This window comes from Acipenser ruthenus, chromosome 20 (assembly GCF_902713425.1).
Source record: "Acipenser ruthenus chromosome 20, fAciRut3.2 maternal haplotype, whole genome shotgun sequence".
In the NCBI taxonomy this organism is placed as follows: Eukaryota; Metazoa; Chordata; class Actinopteri; order Acipenseriformes; family Acipenseridae; genus Acipenser; species Acipenser ruthenus.
The window spans coordinates 18308008-18332143 of NC_081208.1; the positions used below are offsets into that span (position 1 = coordinate 18308008).

The 24136-nt window shown below is 40.6% G+C and overlaps 1 protein-coding gene across 2 annotated transcripts in view; it reads right to left on the reverse strand.

The window, feature by feature from the left end:
- LOC117425764 (uncharacterized protein KIAA0513) overlaps positions 1-18499 on the reverse strand; it is a 41308-nt gene extending 22809 nt beyond the window's left edge. The window contains exon 1 of one of the 2 annotated variants that reach the window (XM_034043011.3): positions 18352-18499. The gene's annotated coding sequence lies outside the window, so the exon portion shown is untranslated. The remainder of the gene's footprint in view (positions 1-18351) is intronic. The other variant, XM_034043012.3, reaches the window with a different exon arrangement.
- Positions 18500-24136: the final 5637 nt, after the last annotated feature.

Sequence of the window (24136 nt, forward strand, 5' to 3'; positions counted from 1 at the left end):
AAGTATATTCAACGCAACATGGATGAACCAGAGCACTCAGAGAACAGAATGTGTGTCTCCGAAGGAGTCTAGATAATTCAGAATCTGCTGTATTTGTAAAAGGGATCTGCATGCCATATTAGAGAATGATTTATAAACAAATTGCAGCGAAAGGAGGGGGGGGGATAAATCAAGCAGCAGCATAAAAGACAGAGATACTATTTGAGATTAACAATGATGTACTTTAGGAGTACCGGCTTTAGACTTCAGATGGAAATATTCCTCGTAGTGCCACATCCAGCAAGAGTCCAAGTCGCACTCCTAAATCTGATTAATCAGCGTACGAGAGATCGGATTAAACCCTCAACAAATCCAGGCCGAGTGCTGTGTTCTGCAGCAATTTAATTAAAATGCATACAAGCTCGGACAAGCTGTCATTTCAGCAGCAATTTGTCTGGATTTATATATTCCGTAGTTGGACTCTGTGCTTTATGGTAACACTTATTAATGACCTGCATGTTCCCTATTTAAGATGCAAACAGTATACACCTGTTTCGTTAAATAACTTAGCTGTTTTTGTCACTTACTATTCCCCTATAAGCTCTCTACAGTTCCCCATCCTGAAGCACACTGATCTACTGGGGCACTGTAACCTAGCACTGTTTGTGCTGCTTAATGTTCCCTAGCAAGTTGCTTGATCTCTTATTAGCCCCTGTTGGACATAGTGGCTTACATATGTACAGTACATGTGTATTTATGTCACGAGTTTGCATCTCTAGAGAAGCAATTGTTCAATAGTAACAATACATGCCAAGAACCTAGTTATTGATTATATCAGAATCTGAGTACAATGTATAGAGGATGGCTATCTGTACTGCAGAGTACTCTCCAGGCCTTTTCAGTCGGGCAGGACGCCTGGCTGTTGCTGTCGCCGACCAGCTAAAAAAACCCTGAGCCTCCCATCTTGCAGATGCTACTGTGCCTTTAACGATAAGGATTGAATGCGCTGCTAGCAGCCTAGATCACTTGAAAAAAAAATATTGGAACCATGACAGCTGTGTTACGTCATGACACTACATTTAACCAATCAGAGAGTTAAAGGGGTGGGTTTTCCGTTTTAAGCATTTTGAAAGGCTGAAACGTTAAAACGACTGCTAAAAAAATAACCGATTATTTTCAAAGCAAAAATATTGACAATGAATGTGGAAATTACCAAACCGAAATGGATGAAGAAAAAGAAAAAGAATGTAGAAAATGAAAAGAGCAACTTGATAGTCAACGAAGAGCAACTTGTAGAAAGCAAATTGGAAGAACCGCAAGACGGGCCAGTGAGAAACACCGTGATAGTGGGTATGATATTATGTGGGGGGGCGGGGGGGGGCCTTTTTACAGCAAGGAATTGGGTGGTATGATGTGCAAGCTCTGCCTGAAACACACACACAAAAAATCAAAAGGATCAGGGGGTAAATGGAGAAGTGTAGCCTGTGTACAAATTAGGGTGGATTATTATTCTTTATTCAATTCGTATTATTATTTAAATTCTTTGTTTTATTATAGATTTAAGGTAAGGCTTTTTTTCCCCCGTTAAATGTGCTCCCGGCTATAATGCTTTGCTGCCCAGCTATAAAGAATTCCTGGGGAGAACCCTGGTCTGTATGTTGCACCTACCTTTATCACATCTAGAGAACTGCTTATTAACTGTGCTAAAGAATGTCCTTAGAACACTGGGGTAGATAGCAGCTGACTGAACAACTGTTTGTATGGGGGGTGGGGGGTGGGGGGGGGGGTGGGGGGCGGGGACAGGGCCCTTGGTATGAGCAGTTTAGAGCTTTTTTTTATTTTGCTTAACCCTATACAAATTTTAAAATTATCCTGATGGAGAACTTGTTATCATGTCAATCAAAAAAACGAAGAAAAAAAATCTGCTGTTAGTTACTGGTAATACGTATTGCATAATTACATTATTCACTTATTGTTATGTCTGACATGACTTGGGCAAGTTGCCAACATTATGCATCCAGACTCTCAAGCACAAATTATACATAACTGATAGTTATCTACAGCAGGGCTGAAAAGACTGTTATATAATTGGTAGTGTTGAATGAATTTGTGTTAAACTAGTGAAATGTTTAGGAGTACTGCACACAGTCTTTTTTGCTATTTTTATAAGCTGGGTTACAGTTTTAATGATGAAAAAAATAAAGAAAATCTGTATTGTTTCAAAACAACAATCTTACGGAAGCTGTACATTACACAGACTTCTTTTACAGGAAACCAAACAGTGTTGCAATAAATACAGTAACATGTTTTCACATTTCCCTTGCTCACAGAATATCAAGTACAGAACCACAAAACATGTTCTTGATTTTAGCCGTGTGTGGAGAGAAAGAAACTAAAGAAAAAAAGAAAAGCATTTGACTAGGAAGAAAACCAGCGTCCACTGGAATACTCTGCGATAATTAGGAGGTGCTAGTTTTCGTTTAATTACCAAAACGTGACATTCAAATCTTAATACTATAGGAATGTTGGAAGCCAACCAGAAAAGCCATCATAAAAAGTCCTCCATCACTTTTTAAAAGTTACTGCAATATGTATGTATGAGACTGTAAGTAGAGCATTTAGCATATATGGGAAGGACAGTGAAGAAACACCGAATATGAAATATATTGGTCTACTGATCACTAAAACCAACTCTTGTATTTGCACTGCATATTTTTAGATGCAGATGAGAAGCAAAAGGGGAGACACTCAGGAAAGATGTTTCAAGGGAAATTCAAATGACAAAATGTTGCCATTGTACTATAAACAGGGTTCATACAACGACATTGCAAAAATCCTTCGGGATTTATTTTTAATCTAACTAATACAATAATCAAAAAGAGCTGTCCGCTTTCTTTTTAATGGTTAATTAAATATGCCAATTATTAACTTTAATTTAAAGATCATTTCACGACCAAGGAGCAAGGTAGCTTACGTTTGGACCGTAACACCGTGATAAATGATAAAAACAAGTTGCATGGGCCTCAATATTTTTTACAGCTGAAACAGACTACAGTAGACCACTGGAAAAAACATATTTTTGACAAGGATCATGGATTCTTTTATTACGACATCAGCTGAGGGCCCCAAAGGCTGAAATATGTCAGTTTGTAAGCAGCTGTGGAGTGGTTTCAGTCCAGAGTAAGCGAAGTCTGCTGTAGCCGAGGTGAAGCTTGTCATTTCCTTCTAAAGACACAGCAGCTAACCACTATGTCATGTGGTCACACCAAGTCCTCAAAGTGTACAGTAAACACTTGACAAGTAAAACAAGGGTAAATGCAGTGTTTCTTGTCATTTTATTGTACATTGTAAACCGTGACAGGGTCTTACACAGAACAGTACAAAATCTACAAGCTGTAAGCAACTTTGTGTATTAACCTCATTAATGAATTAAATTGTGAAATAACACTGTGAACTTTCATGGAGCATTCCCTTTATGTTTTAAGTGCAATGTAATGAATGTAATCGATTTTAAAACAGATGAATTCAGTTGCTTTAAGCAACACGCCATAATTTGGAACAGTGTGATTCACCTGCCATTCTTTCATTGGAATTGAGAAATATATAGTTATTCAACACTTGAACTCAACACTACATGTGCAAATTATTATATTGCAGTAATGTCAATCTGGACTGTTAATTTGACAGCCTGTCGTTCAGACTAGTTCTGTAGCTGTACTTTATGTAAGTATGTCACTCACTACAATTGTGCAAGTATAGCAAAAAAGCCAGAGGGTTATTTAGGCATCACGGGTAGGGTTGCTTAGGCATTATGGGTAAGCTATTGTCAGCCCTCTGCCCTCCAGTTCCCTGACTAGAACAATGTGAACAGACAAGGGAAATTAAACATTTTGCCCCTGGAAACAACTGTTCTGATACTGCAGACAACTTAATAATAATATACGTTGTGTGTGTATCTATCTATCTATCTATCTATTCCAATCTGTACTAGAAGCAGTTTTGCAGAAATTATGATCTAGTCCAAAAACCGAGCTGCATGAGACTATAAAATCAATGAAAGATAAAAAAAAATAATGACCTTGAGATCCAGTCCAGGTTTCTACTCCAAGCAGGTTTGTAAAATACTTAATTGAACCTGCTAAGAGGCAGTAATTAATTTTGCACCTGCTTGGAATACAGACCGGGACTGGCATGGTTCTCGAGGTTAAGAGGTGAGTACCACTGCTCTGCACTTTTATCTTACCATTGCATGCTGTCCAATCCAAATGACAGGGACCTACACTTATGACTCACTTACTGGAACTGAACTTGTATGTTAAATAATGTAAATAACAAGTTTCACCACAACTGGATAAGCATTTTTTCAGGTATATGGAAAAAATATAAACTGACATACTGTACAGTATGTACATTCAAATGTCCGCCTGCACAATATGTCATCCACTGGGGGATTATAATAATAATAATAATAATAATAATAATAATAATAATATTTAAAATGGCTTTTTGCCTGCAATGAATGATACAACTATTATAAAAACAAGTTCCTTCAAGTGCAGACTCCATAGCTAGTCTGTACCATTGCGTTTGCCCTGAAGACGACTGGGTGTAACATACACTTGTCTGCCTTTGTCTCCAGCACATTTTGGGGTGCAATAGCAATGTCCCAATTTTAAAACTGAGACGAAAAACAGGCCTTCACTGGGTAGGTATTAAAGCAATGCAAATAGTGATGCAGTATTTACTACATATTACAGAATCATGAGTGACAGAGATGCAATTTGCATTCAAGTTCCCCTTTATTTTTTATCCCCTGCAAGGAAGCTCCTTGCAGAATCTCTGTTTGCTTGTTTCTCAGATGGAAAGGGTTGACATGTTCATGTCGCAAAGTCCTGTCTGCTGGATCATGCATGCAGCACCCGCAGCTTTCCATCTAAAGTCCTGCTGGCTAGAACAGAGAAACTCCAGAGCAGCTGGTGAAGGGCTCAGCAGGGCTGAAGGCTAACCTTTCATGAGCTTAGAGCTGATAGAGTTTGCAGTGAACCTGAATCAACCTCACTAGGCAGGATTAACCTCCCCGCCCACCCTACAAACACACTGTCTGCTCCGCTCAGATAGGGCATTGCAGACTGGGGGAACAAAAGGTGTATATTTGGCACCATATTAATCACCTCAGGAGTAAAATAAATCCAGTACCCCGTGACATTAAATTATTAAAGGAACACTCATCACAATTTTGTACGTACAAATGTGTTCTTGGATTTATTCCAGGCGTCAGTTATGCACTGGTTTCCATTGAACAGTATATTTTTTGATACAACAATTTATAAATTCTGTTATATAAAGCAATATGAACATGGTCATTTATACCACTCCGAACATTTCAAACAGTGTGTAATTCAATATTTGTCCAAGCACTAGCTACTGTGAATACTTATCTTATGTGCCTCCCCCCTCCCTCCTCCCTTTGCCCTTGTCCTAGTACAGTATAAGCCTTCAGGCTAAGCAAAGGGCTTTAGACTCATCCTTGAAGAGCATTACTTGCTGTTTGTAACTACTGTGTTTTTAAAAAGCAGGGCAGCTCCGCAGTCTGATTTAACCCTGTAATGCTCGAGTATTTTTGTATGGAGAAAAAATATTATATTCATGTGATTAGACACCGTTCCTTGTATAAAACACGCTTACAGATTTGGCAACACAAAATGTAATCACACATGTTGGCTTCAATATGCTACAGATGGTGGAAAAGTATTGTAGCATATACATAGTGCATCTGATTTTCGGCTTTTACCTGATTTAACCAGATTCCTCCCCCCGAATGTTTCTTTCTGCATTTGGGTTAAACCTGAAAACTCCCTGAATAGGCACATACTGTATATGAATAAACGCATGTGCAGTTGTCTGTGATTCAAATGCCACAGAGCAGAACTGGCGCCGATGACGGTAAGCTGATTTACCTATTAGAAAAATGTTATTTATATATATATATATATATATATATATATATATATATATATATATATATATATATATATACACACACACACACACACACATATATACACACATATATACATACACACACAGTATATATATATATATATATATATATATATATATATATATATATATATATACTGTATATTTAGTTTTCCTGTATCTTCTCTGTGCAATTATACTTGCAACTCCACTACAAAATAAAACTTGACTGGAACGAAGAAATGCCTCCATATACAGTATGTGTGTGTGTGACAGAGAGAGATAGATGTCATTAAAAGCTTGCATACCCCAATGTGTGGAAGTATACATACGCTGGGGATTTAAACTGTTGACTTTGTTGTCAACACTTTGTGCTTAAGCATTTGTTTATATCTTTTAAACAAAACCCGATTTTTACACGCATATTTATTCTTTCTTGAGTTACATATAAAAAAATTCACCCGATTTTTTTAATTAAATAATTCTGGGTAACAAATGGGTCACATCACATGATCCTCCTAATTTGCATCGTTTATTCAGGACAATGCCAAATCCAAATCGGGTCGACACTACTCCCTTTACTCTCCCGACAAATCTTTAAAACATCATTAAAAAGCAGTAAAAACCTCCAAAAATGTATCTAATTGTGGGAGTTTGAGATAGTGTAGTAAGCTGAAAGCAATGGACTGGATCCAGTCATAAATCACGTAGAACAATGAGTCTCGAGAATGGGGGCTCAGGGCCAGGATTTAATTCCCGGATTAAATAAAAAAAAATAAAAGGTCACTGTGTCCTTGCCTCTGCCTTTGTTGAGAGAATATTTACATACTGAAAAAGAGAGACAGAAATACAGAACGCACTGCATCCTGTAAACAGATTGGAAAAGCAGGATGCAAGGTCAAAGTGCACTTCCAATGACAATGTCGTGCTGTGTCAATCACAATTTCATTTTGACAGGAGTACAATTTGTGAATACTGTAGGACTGTAGGTCAGCCAACTGGATATACAGCAATTACCAGCTTCTAATGCAGTGGGATTAAAATCCTTAAAGAGGTGGAATTATGCCATCTAAAATAGATTACTAAAAGCTTTATTTGAAAAAGGTGCAACGTCATCCAAAAGGCTTTGCTGTTATTACTATTAGAAGAGTTTTAAGGGCATGCTACAGTAAAATGGACCGCCCAGCCTCTGACCACATTCCGGCGCCTCCTTAAGACTCACCTCTTCAGACAGCACCTGTAGAACTCCTCTGTTTTTCCCCTGGGACACTATCACCCTTCCTTTAAATGCGCTTTATTTGCTCTTATCTGCCCCCTATTTTACTGCATTTAATCCTGTACTTCAGAGTACTGCAATCTGCCAAGTGTTTAATCTGTAGTATTTTGTAGTTAATCATATCCTGATGTATCACTCTTATCTGCTGTATTATTGAATTGTATTTTGTCACAGTTGTACTTGCTTGAACCATAGTCATTGTATTTATCTTGCTCTTATTGTATTATTACTTGTACTGTAACTCTTGAAATGTATTTGCTTACGATTGTAAGTCGCCCTGGATAAGGGCATCTGCTAAAAAATAAATTAAAAAATAAATAAATAAATAAAATGGTGCGGCAAAATGGTGTACGAATTCAGCTTTAAAACAGATTCCACATTCATATTGCTGAAGTATGCCATGGTAATACCCACCACTCAAGTGTTATTTCTGAATGTCTCACACTGACATAGAATCTAAAGAGCCCAGGCTATTTAAAAAAAAAAAAGACATTCTTCAGTTCCATATCTTAAAGCCCTATGCACACCTACGCTACTATAGCAAGTGGGAAATCTATGACACTGTGAAAGACACTGTAATAAAAACAATGTATATTGTGCATGCTATGTCTTTCATTATTAGAGACATGCTTGTATATTCAAGTTCTGTGATCTACTGCACAGTTGTCCTCTGCTAATGGTGTAATGTCATGCCCAATTTGAAGATGCTTCATGGACACGGATTTCCTATGGTGCACACATTCTGATTCACATAAATCTCAGCCCAGACATTGTAAGCTCGGCAAACTGTCAGTAAATTGACACGGTGGATAGCTGGAAAGCTCAACAGAACAATTATGAAATGTGAGGAGACAGGACAGCTCACGCAGCACTGTATAAATGGATTTCAAGGTAAATGAACTCAAAAGGACTCTTCTGGGAAATGATTCTCAGTTTAGCATGGAGTGCATTATACAGTACGAGTTTGTTTCCACACTTTTAGATGGGTCTCTGCTATCGGACACATTTGGCAATCGTTTGCAAACTGCATCTTGTGGAGAGCAGCTGTGTTTGTGGCATCCTATTGAGATATGTCACTCCACTGGGGGTGGACGCACGACACTTCACTGTTAACATCCAGAGTTGAAATTCTGTGGGTTTTCATTGAAAGAGGTTGTTTAATTGTTATGCTTTTGAAGTTGAATATCTGGACCTTAAATTATATAAACATCAGAAAGAAAGGAAAAGAGAAAGGAGACCACCAACAGAGATGTTGGCAAATGTCCATAATCATTTTACAAACTAATCACTTTACTCGCTGGAGCCCTGGAACTGTGTCCCTGAAGGGTCAGACTACTAGAACAAGCCAAACTAGTGTATTAAGATCACGCAGTTACAAGGTGCGTGAACCGATGATCAATTTGTTGGAATAATCTAAATCGACTCTTTGATAATTCAGAAAATGAACATAATTATAATTAACATAATACTAAAAAAAAATAATAATAAAAAATCTTCAGAATAAAAAATAAGTAAATAGCAATATGTGGAAGCACTAGTGAACACCATAATTTATGACTTGTATTGTGACCTCCACATCATAATGTTTTGTATTGTGTCCGTACTGCAGCCGCATTGTATCAGGAACCATTGTAAGACTGGCTGCTATAGAATTCAAACAAGCAAGGTAACTATATCACTGTGGTTGTGGTTTACTGACCCATTTTCTTGTCTCCAGTATTAACACCAGATATCACTTTTTTGTCTTTATTAATTTGACAATAAAATAATTACACACAACCAATAAATAACCAATCTAGCTATGATACATTAGCAGAAAAAAAGGGAATAATCAACCATATATACTAAACCCAAAGTAAAATGATCCATTCAACCACTTAGCCATTAGCAATTACTTAACGAGATGTATTCATCTTTGCAATGGCTTGTCATCTGACCTTTGTTTATACACAAGACAAGCTCACATAGGCCTCAAATCCAGAACGTACATAATATATTTTGATGGAACTGGTCATTTCATGATCTCAATGTACTTTGCACGCCAACCACCCATAGAATAGCTTTTGTCTAATGGGGTCTCATTTTAAGGCAAGTTCAACTTTGAAATGTGTTAGCCCCAAATCAGAAACTAACAAAAAAAATAAAATAAAAAGGCTCTTTAATCATTTTTTGGAATCTTTATTTACAGTAACTAATTAGTAAAACCAGACAATTTTCAGGCAACTTTTAGGGGACATTTTCAAGCAGCTCAGGTCAAGATAGTTGAGGATTTGAAGCTTGAACAATTGAATAAAGTTGTCAATATGCTTAACACATGTCCCTTGTCTCAGTCCCGTACAATAAGAAGGATTGTAGCTAAAGATGTATGGTTACCCTGCTGTTGTACAGTATCACCATACTTTATAAATATGTTGGTTACAGAACAAATCTCTAGGGAATTCTGCGAAAAAAAGCAGATTTTCTGGTTTTGCTGCCGAGTGTGTACACACCTCCTTTGTACTGCACCAACAGCAAGGTCTACGTTTCAGAGCCAACTCCAAAACACATTTTACAAGGTAAACTAAACCAATCAGGTCATCTAGCCCCATGATTTAAGTTTCATTATCCTCCAAATGCCAGAATGAGAAACCACTTGCAGTGATTGTAGGGAGGGCCTAGAACTAGAAGTATGAAACATTAAAATTATTTAGAAGAGGTTATTATTTTTAATATTATTGAAAAATCTACACACATACAGCAGGGATTTTATAAGCTTGGGCTACTCTGATCGACATATTACATATTTGTAAACATTTGTTTAATAAATAAATAAATAAATAAATAAATAAATAAATAAATAAATAAAAAATAATAATAAAATGTATTTACAGTTTATTTGGTTATACCCAATTGCAGTCCAAGGTCTATAGATTAGGGGCTAGGAGCCTATGATAAATGACTGCAGAATATTTTTATTCTTCACCATGTATAAGAGTCACACATTTTGAATGAGGACCCTAGTAAACAGTGATTAGTTAAAAGTAGAGATACATGATCGATAAATCAGGATTTTATTTTGTTCGCCTCGAATAAACATATGCATTGATCAATTCCTCGTTCTGGTATCCTACTTGGAGCTTAACACACACAGACAGATAGAGATATATATCTAACACATGCATGTTGAATTTAAAGGATTGAATTAAAAGTCTAATTTTTTTGCTTTTCAATTACAAAGTGTTCTCAATGCCAATGAATCCACTTCCAACTGCAAACATTACTGCATAAGTGGTTTATTGGAAAATATAAGTGTGACACACAAACAAACCTTCAGACAAGCAGCCAGCCTCCATATACAATCCCCCTCCGTCACACAAATGGATACCCTTGAAGGCCAAGTGATCAAGAATGTAGGCCTACTTAAGAAGCATTATCATAATTTGACAAGGGGTTCTTGACAAATGAAAAATGTGTGACACATACTGCATACTGTAGTTATACATAGAGAGACATACAACCTCTGTACTCCCTCAGAATGGGATAAATTCAGTTACTTGTGCTAAAGATGGACTTTGGCTTACTTGATCACAAATGGACTAGCGGTTCTCTACAGTAGACATGTGTAAAAATAAGTGTGACCTACAGACAGAAACAGACAGACATCTTCTGTTTACCCCAATATTCCGATATGATCAATAACCTGTGTTAAAAGAATGTACTTAGCAAGTTTCATCACACTTGGACAAGCAGTGGCAAGATGTGTCAAAACATATGTGAGCGACATAGACATTACAGTACTACTGAGACACAAAGATAGATGGACAGACAGACACACAGCCACCACCCCCTAGATTATGACACTGTAGATCTGATTACTTGTCCTTAGCATATTTAATCACAATACAGACAAGTGGCTCTCTAGATATATGTGCAACTCTTAACAGTGCTTGTGTTGCTTTGAAATGCAGCATATGCGAGATCTATATTGGAAGTGCACAGCAGCTAAGATGTACGGGCTAATTTAGTTAAATCCATTAACAGTATTGAAGGAAATAAATAAATGCAAAGTTTCCATTTTAAGGTTTACAAGACAGTCATGGTGAGCAGGGCAGGAACACACACAGTACAGTCTTGATGAACAATATGGGCTTAGTGTTCACGTCTGTTGCAAAGTTTTATGTAAAGGCAGAACTCTGTATGGCAACCTTGTGTGGGATGGAAAACAACTGGGATTATAACTTGTTGCTGAATGTTTTGATTGAATCCACCCCCAGGTTTGTTTTAGTACTGCTGATGATTTTGTACAGGCTCCAGGAGCATTTAATAACCCCATGTGGCGGAGTGTCCCGCCCCTATTTATTATTATTTGTATTTTTGTTTGCGGCGCGGGTAAAAGCGCCGCGTCTTTTATTATTATTTAAAAACCCCGTGAGGATGCATGGCTGATCAGCTACTGATTACTTAAATAGCTGACAGTCATGCATCCTTACCAAACGCGTGCAGACTCTGGCCGGGGGATAATAAGATAATTACCAACTAGTTAATCCCTCGGCCAGAGTATATAAACCTGCAGCTCTCTGCACTTGATGTTGGGGTGTTGGAGTAGAGAGTACGGGGAGCGGAGAGAAGGTATAACATTTAAAAACAATTGCTAATACGTGCTGGATTATCCAGCACGGCACTTACTTGTTTGTTTATTTATTCGTTTGGCCCTCGTGCCCTTTTGTTTGTATTTTGTTTAAATCTGTTGTTTGTTTATTATTAAATACGCCGAGTGCTTTTGCACTCGGTTTCACCCGCCCATCCACTGTTTTGGAGTCAGTTACTTCCTGGTCCGTGACGTCATCACCACACCACTGCGAGCCAGACTGTCACATATGGTGTCCTGCGTGGGACAAAACAAACGCCTCCAATAGCCGGACCAGGAAAGAAAAGCTCGTTTTTTTTTGTTCGTTTTTTTTTTCAAAGTGGTTTTGTGTGTTTTTTGGGGGGAAAAAAAAAAAAAAAAAAAAAAAATATGGGAAGAAGCGGACGGAGGAAGCAGCAGCTACAGCAGCGTGGGGCCGGTCGCAGGTCCCACTGTAGCTCAACCATGCTGGACGTCTGCCCCACCTGCTTGAAAGGTGAGGAGTGGTGCTTCGCTGTTGGGGAAGTGGGTCACGTAGCACCCGACCAACCCCCTCCATGGCAGGAGAAAGAGGAGCCAGAGCGTCCAGTGAGGGAGGACCTGCATCCTCCAAAGAGGACGAATGCACTCTCCTCTGAGGGAGTCTGGGACTGGCTGGTGGAGCCGGGGAGGGATTATGAGGAAGCCCTCCCTGCAGTGATCAACCTCCTGTGGGCAAGAGATGGGGAGCGCTGGGAGGCCTGGGAACAGCAACACCACCCAGCTTCCCTCCCAGACATCGCAGCCATGGTGTTCAACTACCTGGCTGCGGATATGGGAGAGACCCTGCTGCTGCCATCTCCAGCACAAAAGGGAGAGGAGCCATCGCTACCGTCTCCACCAGCAGAGGGAGAGGAGCCATCGCTGCCGTCTCCAGCGCCAGAGGGAGAGGAGCCATCGCTGCCGTCTCCAGCGCCAGAGGGAGAGGAGCCATCGCTGCCGTCTCCAGCATCAGAGGGAGAGGAGCCATCGCTGCCGTCTCCAGCGCCAGAGGGAGAGGAGCCATCGCTGCCGTCTCCAGCGCCAGAGGGAGAGGAGCCATCGCTGCCGTCTCCAGCGCCAGAGGGAGAGGAGCCATCGCTGCCGTCTCCAGCGCCAGAGGGAGAGGAGCCATCGCTGCCGTCTCCAGCGCCAGAGGGAGAGGAGCCATCGCTGCCGTCTCCAGCGCCAGAGGGAGAGGAGCCATCGCTGCCGTCTCCAGCATCAGAGGGAGAGGAGCCATCGCTACCGTCTCCAGCATCAGAGGGAGAGGAGCCATCGCTACCGTCTCCAGCATCAGAGGGAGAGGAGCCATCGCTGCCGTCTCCAGCATCAGAGGGAGAGGAGCCATCGCTGCCATCTCCAGCATCAGAGGGAGAGGAGCCATCGCTACCGTCTCCAGCATCAGAGGGAGAGGAGCCATCGCTACCGTCTCCACCAGCAGAGGGAGAATGCCTGCTGGTTTCGCCTCCACAGCCTGGGGAGGAGCCCGAACGTCCTACGCCCGAGTGGGAGGAGCCCGAACGTCCTACGCCCGAGTGGGAGGAGCCCGAACGTCCTACGCCCGAGTGGGAGGAGCCCGAACGTCCTACGCCCGAGTGGGAGGAGCCCGAACGTCCACAGCCCAAGAGGGAGGAGTCGGTGCGTCCACAGCCCAAGAGGGAGGAGTCTGTGCGTCCACAGCCCAAAGAGGGGGGAGTCGGTGCGTCCATAGCCCAAGAGGTGGAAGTCTGCGCTTCCACAGCCTTAGGACCCAAGCTGCAGTCCCAAGAGCCAGAAGGGGAGGAGTTACAGGCTCAACCCCCTGAATTTTTCTGGGGGGGAGAAGGGCAGGATGCTGGTGTTCCCCAGCAGCCTCTATTTATGCTGCTGAAGGGAGCACGGCACACGCCAGCCCAGCCGCCACAGCAGAGGGAGCCAGCACCGCCACAGCCTCCCTCTGAGTGGCCAGCATCCGCCCCATCGCCTCTGCCTCCACCACCACCAGGAGCAGGGCAGCAGGAGCTGCTTCTGTCTCCACCATCACCAGGAGCAGAGCAGCAAGAGCTGCCTCTGCCTCCGCCACCTCCACCAGCAGAGGGTGAATGCCTGCTGGTTCCACATCCACCGTCGTGGGAGGACTGCTTGCCCCTCCCACCTCCACCAGCAGAGGGTGAATGCCTGCTGGTTCCACATCCACCATCGTGGGAGGACTGCTTGCCCCTCCCACCTCCACCAGCAGAGGGTGAATGCCTGCTGGTTCTGCCTCAACCGTCGTGGGAGGACTGCTTGCCCCTCCCACCTCCACCAGCAGAGGGTGAATACCTGCTGGTTCCGCCTCAGCCGCCGTGGGAGGACTGCTTGCCACTCCCAGCTCCACCAGCAGAGGGTAAATACCTGCTGGTTCCGTCTCAGCCGCTGTGGGAGGACTGCTTTCCCCTCCCACCATCGCCATTGCCTGGGGATGGCTGTTCTGCATCGCCTGGGGCTGCCTTTTGTTCTCCACAGGACACAGGGTACGAGGGAGAAGTGGAGCTCCCGCTGCCGCCTCCATGGCCAGGGGCTCCCCTCCCGAGTTCGCCTTCCGGGGGTCCGCTGCTGCTGCCGTCGCCTTCCGAGGGTCCGCTGCTGCTGCCGTCGCCTTCCGAGGGTCCGCTGCTGCTGCCGTCGCCTTCCGAGGGTCCGCTGCTGCTGCCGTCGCCTTCCGAGGGTCCGCTGCTGCTGCCGTCGCCTGGGGTCGCCAGGGATCCTGCTTCGCCTGGGGTCGTCGAGGGTCCGGCTTCGCCTAGGGTCACCGGGGATCCTGCTTCGCCTGGGGTCGTCGAGGGTCCGGCTTTGCCTGGGGTCGCCAGGGATCCTGCTTCGCCTGGGGTCGCTACACGATGGCCGGAGCTCCATGAAAGGGAGCTGCCAGAAATGAAGAAAGGGGGGGAGGTCAGGAGACCAGCTCCCCCAGCCGCACTTTCGCGGCTGGAGATCATGTGGTCGGAGCCCCACGGAGGGGAACTGCCGGCCATGAGGAAGGGGGGAGAGGTCAGGAGACCAGCTCCCCCAGCCGCACTTTCGCGGCAGGATAGAGTGTGGCGGGAGCCCCGGAAGAGGGAGCTGCCGGCCACGAAGAATGGGGGGGTGCCAGAGATTCCACCATGGCCACCCCCCAGAAGTAACTTGCTTCCCCCTCTTCCGGGACTTTAAGACTGAGGGGGGAGGTGGCCGTTGGGGCCATGTGTGCTGCGCACAAGGGGGGGCATGTGTGGCGGAGTGTCCCGCCCCTATTTATTATTATTTGTATTTTTGTTTGCGGCGCGGGTAAAAGCGCCGCGTCTTTTATTATTATTTAAAAACCCCGTGAGGATGCATGGCTGATCAGCTACTGATTACTTAAATAGCTGACAGTCATGCATCCTTACCAAACGCGTGCAGACTCTGGCCGGGGGATAATAAGATAATTACCAACTAGTTAATCCCTCGGCCAGAGTATATAAACCTGCAGCTCTCTGCACTTGATGTTGGGGTGTTGGAGTAGAGAGTACGGGGAGCGGAGAGAAGGTATAACATTTAAAAACAATTGCTAATACGTGCTGGATTATCCAGCACGGCACTTACTTGTTTGTTTATTTATTCGTTTGGCCCTCGTGCCCTTTTGTTTGTATTTTGTTTAAATCTGTTGTTTGTTTATTATTAAATACGCCGAGTGCTTTTGCACTCGGTTTCACCCGCCCATCCACTGTTTTGGAGTCAGTTACTTCCTGGTCCGTGACGTCATCACCACACCACTGCGAGCCAGACTGTCACACCCCATTAATTAATGTTCTTGGAATTAAAGTTGGCAACATCATCATCAAGCCTGCTCAAGCACCAGAAAGTGCAGACACTAGATGGACAGAGGAAACTTGCTATTAATAGTAACAATATTGTAAAAGTTATATTAAGTGGACCACTCTGGATTATAACTGCAACATTGTCCAGGACAAAAATACAGTTCACATTCTACATATTTTGTTGACAGCAGCATTAAAAAAGCTCCAAGTTTTGCAAAGATTATATCATAGTGAACACAGTATATGCTTACCAAACACTTTGTGAATCAAAAGCAGTAAAAAACTGCTAGGAATGATTTTGTTACTTGCTGCTTAAGTAGAAAGCATAACCTCTAGACAATTGTTCTGGCTAAAAAACATTATATATATATATATATATATATATATATATATATATATATATATAAAAGTACATTACTTATGCTAAATGTGAAAGTCACCTTTAGTATCTATAAAAAATGTGCAATTCAACTAAAACAAACACACCATTCAGCAAAGAAACATTTTCAGGTCATAATATGAGCTCACATAGACTCAATTTTAAGCACAGTATTAAAAAACATGCGTTGTTAACACAGCACAGCAAATCATTCACAGTTTTATTCTGAAATGTTATTCTTTTTCAGGGGAGTGTAAAGTAAGTTATCAGCAGAATAAACAGAAAATGCTTTGGACGACAATATCTTTGTTACCTCACAATGGAAAAAAGGACTATACATTTTTATATTGAGATCCTTGAAATATGTCTCACACATTTAAAACACAAGGGATCTAATTTGGGGCTATTTTAATGGTCTAAAAACAATGTTGCCATTTACATTAAACTCACCTTTCACACCCGAGGGGAGAAGGGGGGATTTTTTTTTTTAACAAATTTAGGCAGGCCATCACATTGATAGAAACAATATACAATTGGATTTTATAATACTTCTAGATACTCCATATTGGAGATTGTAGCACTTTTACTACTTGTGTTATAACTTCTATACTGCTGTTTATCATAGAAAGCATTGGCTATTACACCATGTGTTCGTTACAAATGTAACAAGGTCCTACACAAAGTTTAATATGAAAATAAAAAAAAATAAAAACAATCACTAGCTTTAAACAAATCCTTCTGTAAACCTATATAACAGACCCAATTCACAAAGCTCTTTAATTCATTAATTATTTATGGCATGTTTTTCAAACTGAATGATGATGCATACCTCCAGCCCTTTATCTGAACAAAGGTCATGCAGTATGTAGCAAGCCCAGGTGTGTCTTACTAAAAACTCACAGCAAAACCAGGACTGGATCAAAGTGCTATGCTCTGGCAGCATTACTTCCATCTCTGCATACCATCTTTACTGTACCTACCATAATTTTAGTAATCTGTGATGCTTCTGCATGGGTTACCCAGTGAAATGGAAAAGATCAGCATGTGTATATCTATTCCTTTAAATGCAACCCTTCTGTATGCTGCCTGTGACTCATCTGGTGCAAACTTTACAGGCTCTGATGAACTTCAGCTTTAGGAAGGATAATGCAGTATATGTGTTATTGTGACCGGCTATATTGCTATTGAGAAATATTTGCAATGAATTTCAAAAAGGCAAGTGTTTCTCAAGAGCAGAAATCTAAGGGTGAAGTGAACTGCATAGCTTGTTGCGGGCTATATTTCATCACACACAGTACTTAGACAAAACACACATTAAAATGGTAACACGTAAGTAGCAGAGGTCTGCAAAACCCTCAATTTCAGCGAACAGTGTATCGACGTTCTTCAGCGTAAGAAAGAACTATCTACTCTAACCAGACAATTGATACACGGAAACGTTAGAAATAGAAACCACGAACAACACACCACACCACACCACACCGCAGAGTTAAATATATTCTAGTAATCTGCAGATAACTAACGCCACATTTCCTGTCCCTACAGCAACCTCACTTCTTTCAAGATAAACGGGTTTCCTTGAGGTGTACTAAAATAAACACCAGTGTTCACATCTTTACCGTGCAAGTTGAATTTTTTTTTTTTTTTTTAAAGTACACATTTCCTAGAAGCGCATGCATAATGCAGAATATACATTTGTAAAATAAATTGAAAACAACATTCGGCATTCTGATGATTTGTTGCCCCGTTTTAATAAACGGAGGATAGTCTTGTCTGATATACAGTAAGTTAATGTGCGGGATAAGATGTTCTAGCCTCGACCGATCTGTTCTAAACCCTAAACTAGTAGATGCAGTGCCCATTTGATAGCCATAATTCTAGTAGAAAACACATAAAGTAAGTCTTTACTGACTACCAGACACGTCGTCTTACCATAAAATTGCCGTGAAAACACCCATTTGTTTGCGTAAATATTTAAACTATGTTTTAACTGGTGGTGGTACATATTTACATTTGTATAATAACCCTTCGCTCGCATTCTGCTTTCTGAGAAAGCAACAATGCATAGACAAAAACTGCCCACTAATCTACGTTTGTTATAGCATATTTACTTATTTCCTTGTGGCGACAGCTGGATAATGAATGTACACGTTACTTAAATGACTGATAATATTAATATACCATTCTTGGAGGTAACACAGCACGGTAAAATGCATAACTGTATGGTGCACTTTTTCAGTCGTCCCCATTGTAGCCTGTGTCTGTCTACCCTCTTTGTAAAGGTTAATGTTTTAGAGATATTTTATTTTCTTACCTCTCAAACACTGAATTCCAGGTACTCAGGCTGCTTGTACTCTTCTCTACGTCCTGCTCGGGAAGAATCAACATCTGGACCCGCCCCCTCTTGACGTCACCGCGCAGGCGCTCACTGCACAACTGAGCTGTCAGTACTGTAGCGCATGCGTTATACCCAAACTAAAGCGAGAGAGAGACCTTACTATTTGAGCTGTAGAAAATGTTTACAACCCACAAGCAAATATACTCTGACAAGTTAGCAATGCTAATGCAGAGGTGATTATATGGAGGACATTTATTGTTTTGTTATGCCTTTCACAATGTGAAAAGTGTGCTGTAGTTAACCGGTAAGCCTAGGTGTCAACTGTGAAATCAACTGCTTTAATGTTGATCTTGCGTTTTAGTAAGAACAAAAGAAAATGTATTCGGGTGTGCATTATGAATATTTTGAATGAATTCTTTTAAATCAAATTTACATTCTAATAATTTTGAAATTTTGCTAAATTTAGAAATACTAACATTCAATGACAAACGTGACTAAAAGTCTTTTTCAGTCGTAATTCTGTTCTGGTCGTGTCTTTTCAAGACTTCTATTCAAAACGTTTGCCATTGAATTTAAATGGCCTTCTAAGTTCAGCACTAGTGAGTTTAATAGTTATGGATAGTTTGTTACAGAAATAACGGTGTGTTTTAAGTTCAAGCTGGTAGATTACAATATCAAGTATTGTTACCCCCCACCCCCATATATATATATATATATATATATATATATATATATATATATATATATATATATATAGGAACTCAGGATTCTGCAGACAAGTTTGCTAATAACTCGATATTGGAGAAACATAACTCAGAACCACTCAGACCGATTGCAATCACCATAGAACAGTAAGCGCACTTTTAGAAAGCACAATTAAAATGAAGTTCTTTGATATTTAAATACTGAGCAGCCCTTCATACTCATGTCCTCAGGTTTCATGCACTTTGTGCCCCCTGCTTTTTCCACCCACCACCTGGTTTCCAGTACTTTTGGGCATCAAAACCAGAGCCAGATTCTAATCTGCTCCACAATTCCCGCAATAATAGCTGACTTTTCCAGTCCAAATAATTGCTGGGAGTTTTAATCAGCAAGCCTTTTTCAGCTGGTTTTGGGAGCACAATTAACAATCAGCTGCAGTTCTTTCCTTAAAATATACCGGCTTCCCAGTGTGAAAATGCTTTCTGTTAAAAACGAGATGTCTTAATAATATGCATCAGTTTAACACCCTCTTTGCATAATGGTATCTTTTCAGGCTCAAATTGTAAAGAATCAGGAAAGCCAAGATGAGGGTTGGAAGTAATTACTATTCTGCTATTGCACAAGCTGTGTTTCAAGTGCAGAGACTGCCAAAATGTATGCCCCCTTCCATTCTAATTCTTACCAAGTGCCAACTTTATTAAATTGGCAGTGTTTTTGCAAAAGTTTTTTCTATACATTTTTCCCGGAATGGGTTGTCTAGTGTAATGATATTTTGGAGCTGTATATTTCATTGGGAATTGAGCTTAATGAAACCTAATACTGGAAAGCCAATCTGTGTTTTATAGTCCCAAATCTTCCCTCCCCCTTAAAACATTTAACTTGCATTTGTTTATGTAAAGAAAGAAACAGATCTAACCTCTTATCTGTCAGACCACAAGAAAATGTCACCCTCTTCAAGCTTCAAAGGGACTTATTTAATCGAGAGGAATGGTAGTTCCTTGTGCCAAGTTACAGCAAAGTGCAAGAACTGTCAGTGATGATGACTATCTATACAGCACGGATAGTTTACGTGTTTTCAGGGTATTAGCAAAGCAAAAGTAAATCAGCCAAAATCACTATTCCACATTTAATTGGTAGTTCCCAACACTCTTACATGAAATATAGAAAAAAAAGTAAATACCTGTCATACAGTAAGAGAAATAAGTCACCAAAGGAAGGTAAAAATGTCCATCTCCTTTTTCTCCCAATGTATTTTTTTGCAGATTTTTGCAGACCCCAGGCACATTTATCCACGCATATGTATATTACAGGACATCCGAGTTTAATGAAAATTAACGTATTTTGTCAACATTGAAATACACTGGCACAAATGCGTGTCAAAGTATCTCCGCATCCGGGAGGGAAAGGTAGGGACGGACTTTGGAGATGTTTCGAAGATGGTAGAAGGAAGATTTGACCACAGAGGAGATGTGGACATCAAAGGAGAGGTTGCTGTCAAGAAGTACACCAAGGCTTCGTACTGCGGGGGAAGGCAGCAGCAGACAGTTTCCGAGGTTCAGGGCAGCTATATTTAGATTCTTAAGTTGAGTTTTAGATCCTACTAGAAGGAGTTCAGATTTGCTAGTGTTCAGCTGAAGAAAATTGGCAGACATACAGGCCTCGATGTCTTGAATGCAAGTCGAGAGCCGGACCATGGCAGAGGGGCTACCAGGGTCGAGAGCTGGGTGTCATCACTATAGGAGTGAAACATGAGGCTGTGTTGGAGGATGAGGTGACCCAAGGGAAGCATGTAGATACTGAAGAGAAGGGGCCCAAGAACAGATCCTTGGGGGAGACCACAAGTGACTGGGTTTGCAACGCCACTACATCCAGCATAGAAAACAGACTGCATGCATCTGGATAAGTAAGAGGACATCCAGGAGAGACAGTTTCCAGAGATTCCAGCATACTCCACAGCAGTGTGGAGTAGTAGGGCTCTGGACTCTTGACCGGAGGGTCGTGAGTTCAATCCCAGGTGGGGGACACTGCTGCTGTACCCTTGAGCAAGGTACTTTACCTAGATTGCTCCAGTAAAAAACCCAACTGTATAAATGGTTAATTGTATGTCAAAATAATGTGTAAAAAAATAATGTAATTGTGTGTAAAAATAACGTGATATCTTGTAACAATTGTAAGTCGCCCTGGATAAGTGCGCCTGATAATAAATAAATAATAATAATAATAATAATAATAATAATAATAATAATAATAATAATAATAATAATAATAATACTTCTGAAGGCGGTCAAGAAGAATGCCATGATCTATGGTGTCAAAAGCAGCTCTTAGGTCAAGGAGGACAAGCACAGAGGGAACATCAGCATTGAGCAGGAGATCATTCAAAATCCGGAGCAGAGCAGTTTCAGTTAGTAGAAACAATTGGGGCAACCTTGGCCTCCATTGGTTTTACAGTTGTGCCTCTTTGTTTTGTGCTGGGCAAGGTTGCCCCAATGGTTTCTTGAAACTTGGCTTGTGTTTTTGATAGCTCTACATTAAATGGCTGGGCACTTTTGATAACTTGGGTTTTTTTCACAGTTTCAATGTGTTTTTATTTCAGATTTATAATACGGGAAAGACTTCCTGGAACCAGGAATTTGAAAGGACTGGCATTGTAAGGGTTAATGGGAAACAGCGACATCTAGTGGATAAAATATTTTTGTTGCCATCTTGGATTAAATCTAATACGATATAAATGTACATAGGCATGAAATGTTCCTGTATGTAAAACCACAACACTGGGAGTATTATAGATACTGGACAACAGTCATATAAGTGTTTTATACAGTTATTTTACTACAAACACTCAAAAGTTTAGTATGTACGTGAAGATGAAACTAAAACCCAAAGTTAATTCCAAGACACTCAGGAAGAGTTTTCTTACTATGAGAGTTTTGGTTTTAACCATGCTTTCCTCAATGCTTGTAAGAATTCTAATTGATGCGTAGTTTGTGGTATGTTATAAATACCTCTTATTTGAAATCTGCCTAACACAGAGTCTGGTGGAGGTACGTTCGTCCTCTTTATCGAATTAACCAATCCTAAGAGGTTGCCAAGAGCTTCTCTGATTGTTATCCAAATGCATTTACGCTTGTGTTTGTCACAAGCATGGGTGAAGTACCCGAAGTACCTGTTGCTATGGAAACCGCGTACGTGCCTGCCTGCCTGCTAGTCGACACCATTAAAGCTTTGCACTTCAAAAAAAAAAAAGTGAGCGAGATCAAGTACTTTGTTTGAGAAACTGCTGTTTCTCCACTCAAGTACTTGAGTGCACCTCCCGAGATCCATAAGAATTGGGTTTTCATGGTCTTGTATCTCCAAATGGCTGTGCATCAGCTAAAGTATCCTGTTCCTGCTTGCAGGGTTGCAGCACACCTAGCTGCAACCCTGCTGCAAACCTGCTGCCTGCAACACTGGGAACCTTGTCGCGCAACTTAAATATAAGATCTACTTTTCATATTACTTCAATTGGCGCATAGATTAAGCATATGATTCCTTATAGAAATAATGTTTGTTGAATTGTATATTAATCCAAGTTATTACATATTCTGAATTCAAAGGTTATATGGAAGCATTTCTGACTGTTATAAACATATGGTACGAATTCAGATGTGATGCAATACTGACTGCTAAATCTCTCACATTAAGCTAGTTTAACCACTAGTATTTAGGAATTCTCTATTTTGTGGTGTTAGTCTGTGTTATAGATAAATTGATAGAGTTATAATTTTAAACCAGTGTCTGCTTTTGTCTTTGATCTGTTACCACGCACTGTACTAAAACAAAATTAGTAGTTGGGATTAATCACCTAGATAACTAAATTAAGTAAATATCCGCTACACTAGTCAAGTTTTTAAGACACAACTAGGAGCCGGGCAAGCTTAGAATGGTCTCCTGTCATTTGTAAATGTTCGTATGTTTCTATAGCTTCAGAGTCATTGTCTTAGTTTTATTAATGATGTTTGTAATCATTCTGATTGGTTCTTATTGCAATCACTCAAGCATTATGGGTCTGTGTTAAGAGGTTATTTAGGTCTAGTTGACAGCCATAGGTAAGTGTAACCTAGCTAGCATTTTTATAGTGGTAAGAGCCAGCACCGTCCAGTGATCTGCCACTTTGGATTCAATTTAATTTAGTTTTGCTGGCAATATACTGCTATGCACTAAATGCTGCCAGCACTTACTAATACAGTATAAAGACACTTTGGCTGATCTAGCCCATGTCACATATTTACATATTTGTTAGAAGTGGAAAAAAACAGATCCTATCCACAATTTACACAGGTTTCAACCAAACCAAATGGGGCCCTAAAACAATGTGGTTGAGGGACAGCACCCTTATAAAAGTTAACCCCAGTAAATTTACACAGTATTTTTGCAGTTTTCCCATGCTTTTCCCATGGTTATACTACGTATTTACATAGTTTACCATGAATTGCAATACTTTTTCATATGCTTTACCATACCTACCATTTACTTATGCTTTACTGTGATTTCACTATGCTTTATTACAGCAATTATTTTACTTTGGTAATCTTTTATAAGGACAGCAGGGAATCACCTCTGTCAGGTATATTTGATATCTCCAGTATTACATAGGCACCCTTTGAAATAATTGTAGATCAGTTAATAAAGATAGTTGTTTAATGTGATTTTATTTTCTCAACATCTTGTTTACAAATACACATGCATATCTGAATTGCTCACTGTATTTCTGTAAACACTGCCCCCATTAGGCCTCCTTTAAAATTAAAATTATTTTATCAGAAGTACAAAAAACAAAGAACAGATATATATTCAGCTTATTAGAGATGCTAATAAGAGATTAGAAAATTGATTTAAAATGTGTCTTTAGGTTTTTTTCAAATCCAAAACACTACATACATACATAAATAAAAAGTAAATATCTCTTATTTACAATGACATTTTCCATTACTTGAAATAAATATTGTTACCTCCTGCCCGTCCATCTCGGTCGGCTTACTCACTGGCTTACCCCGGGCAGGTCGCTGCGCGAGTCTCG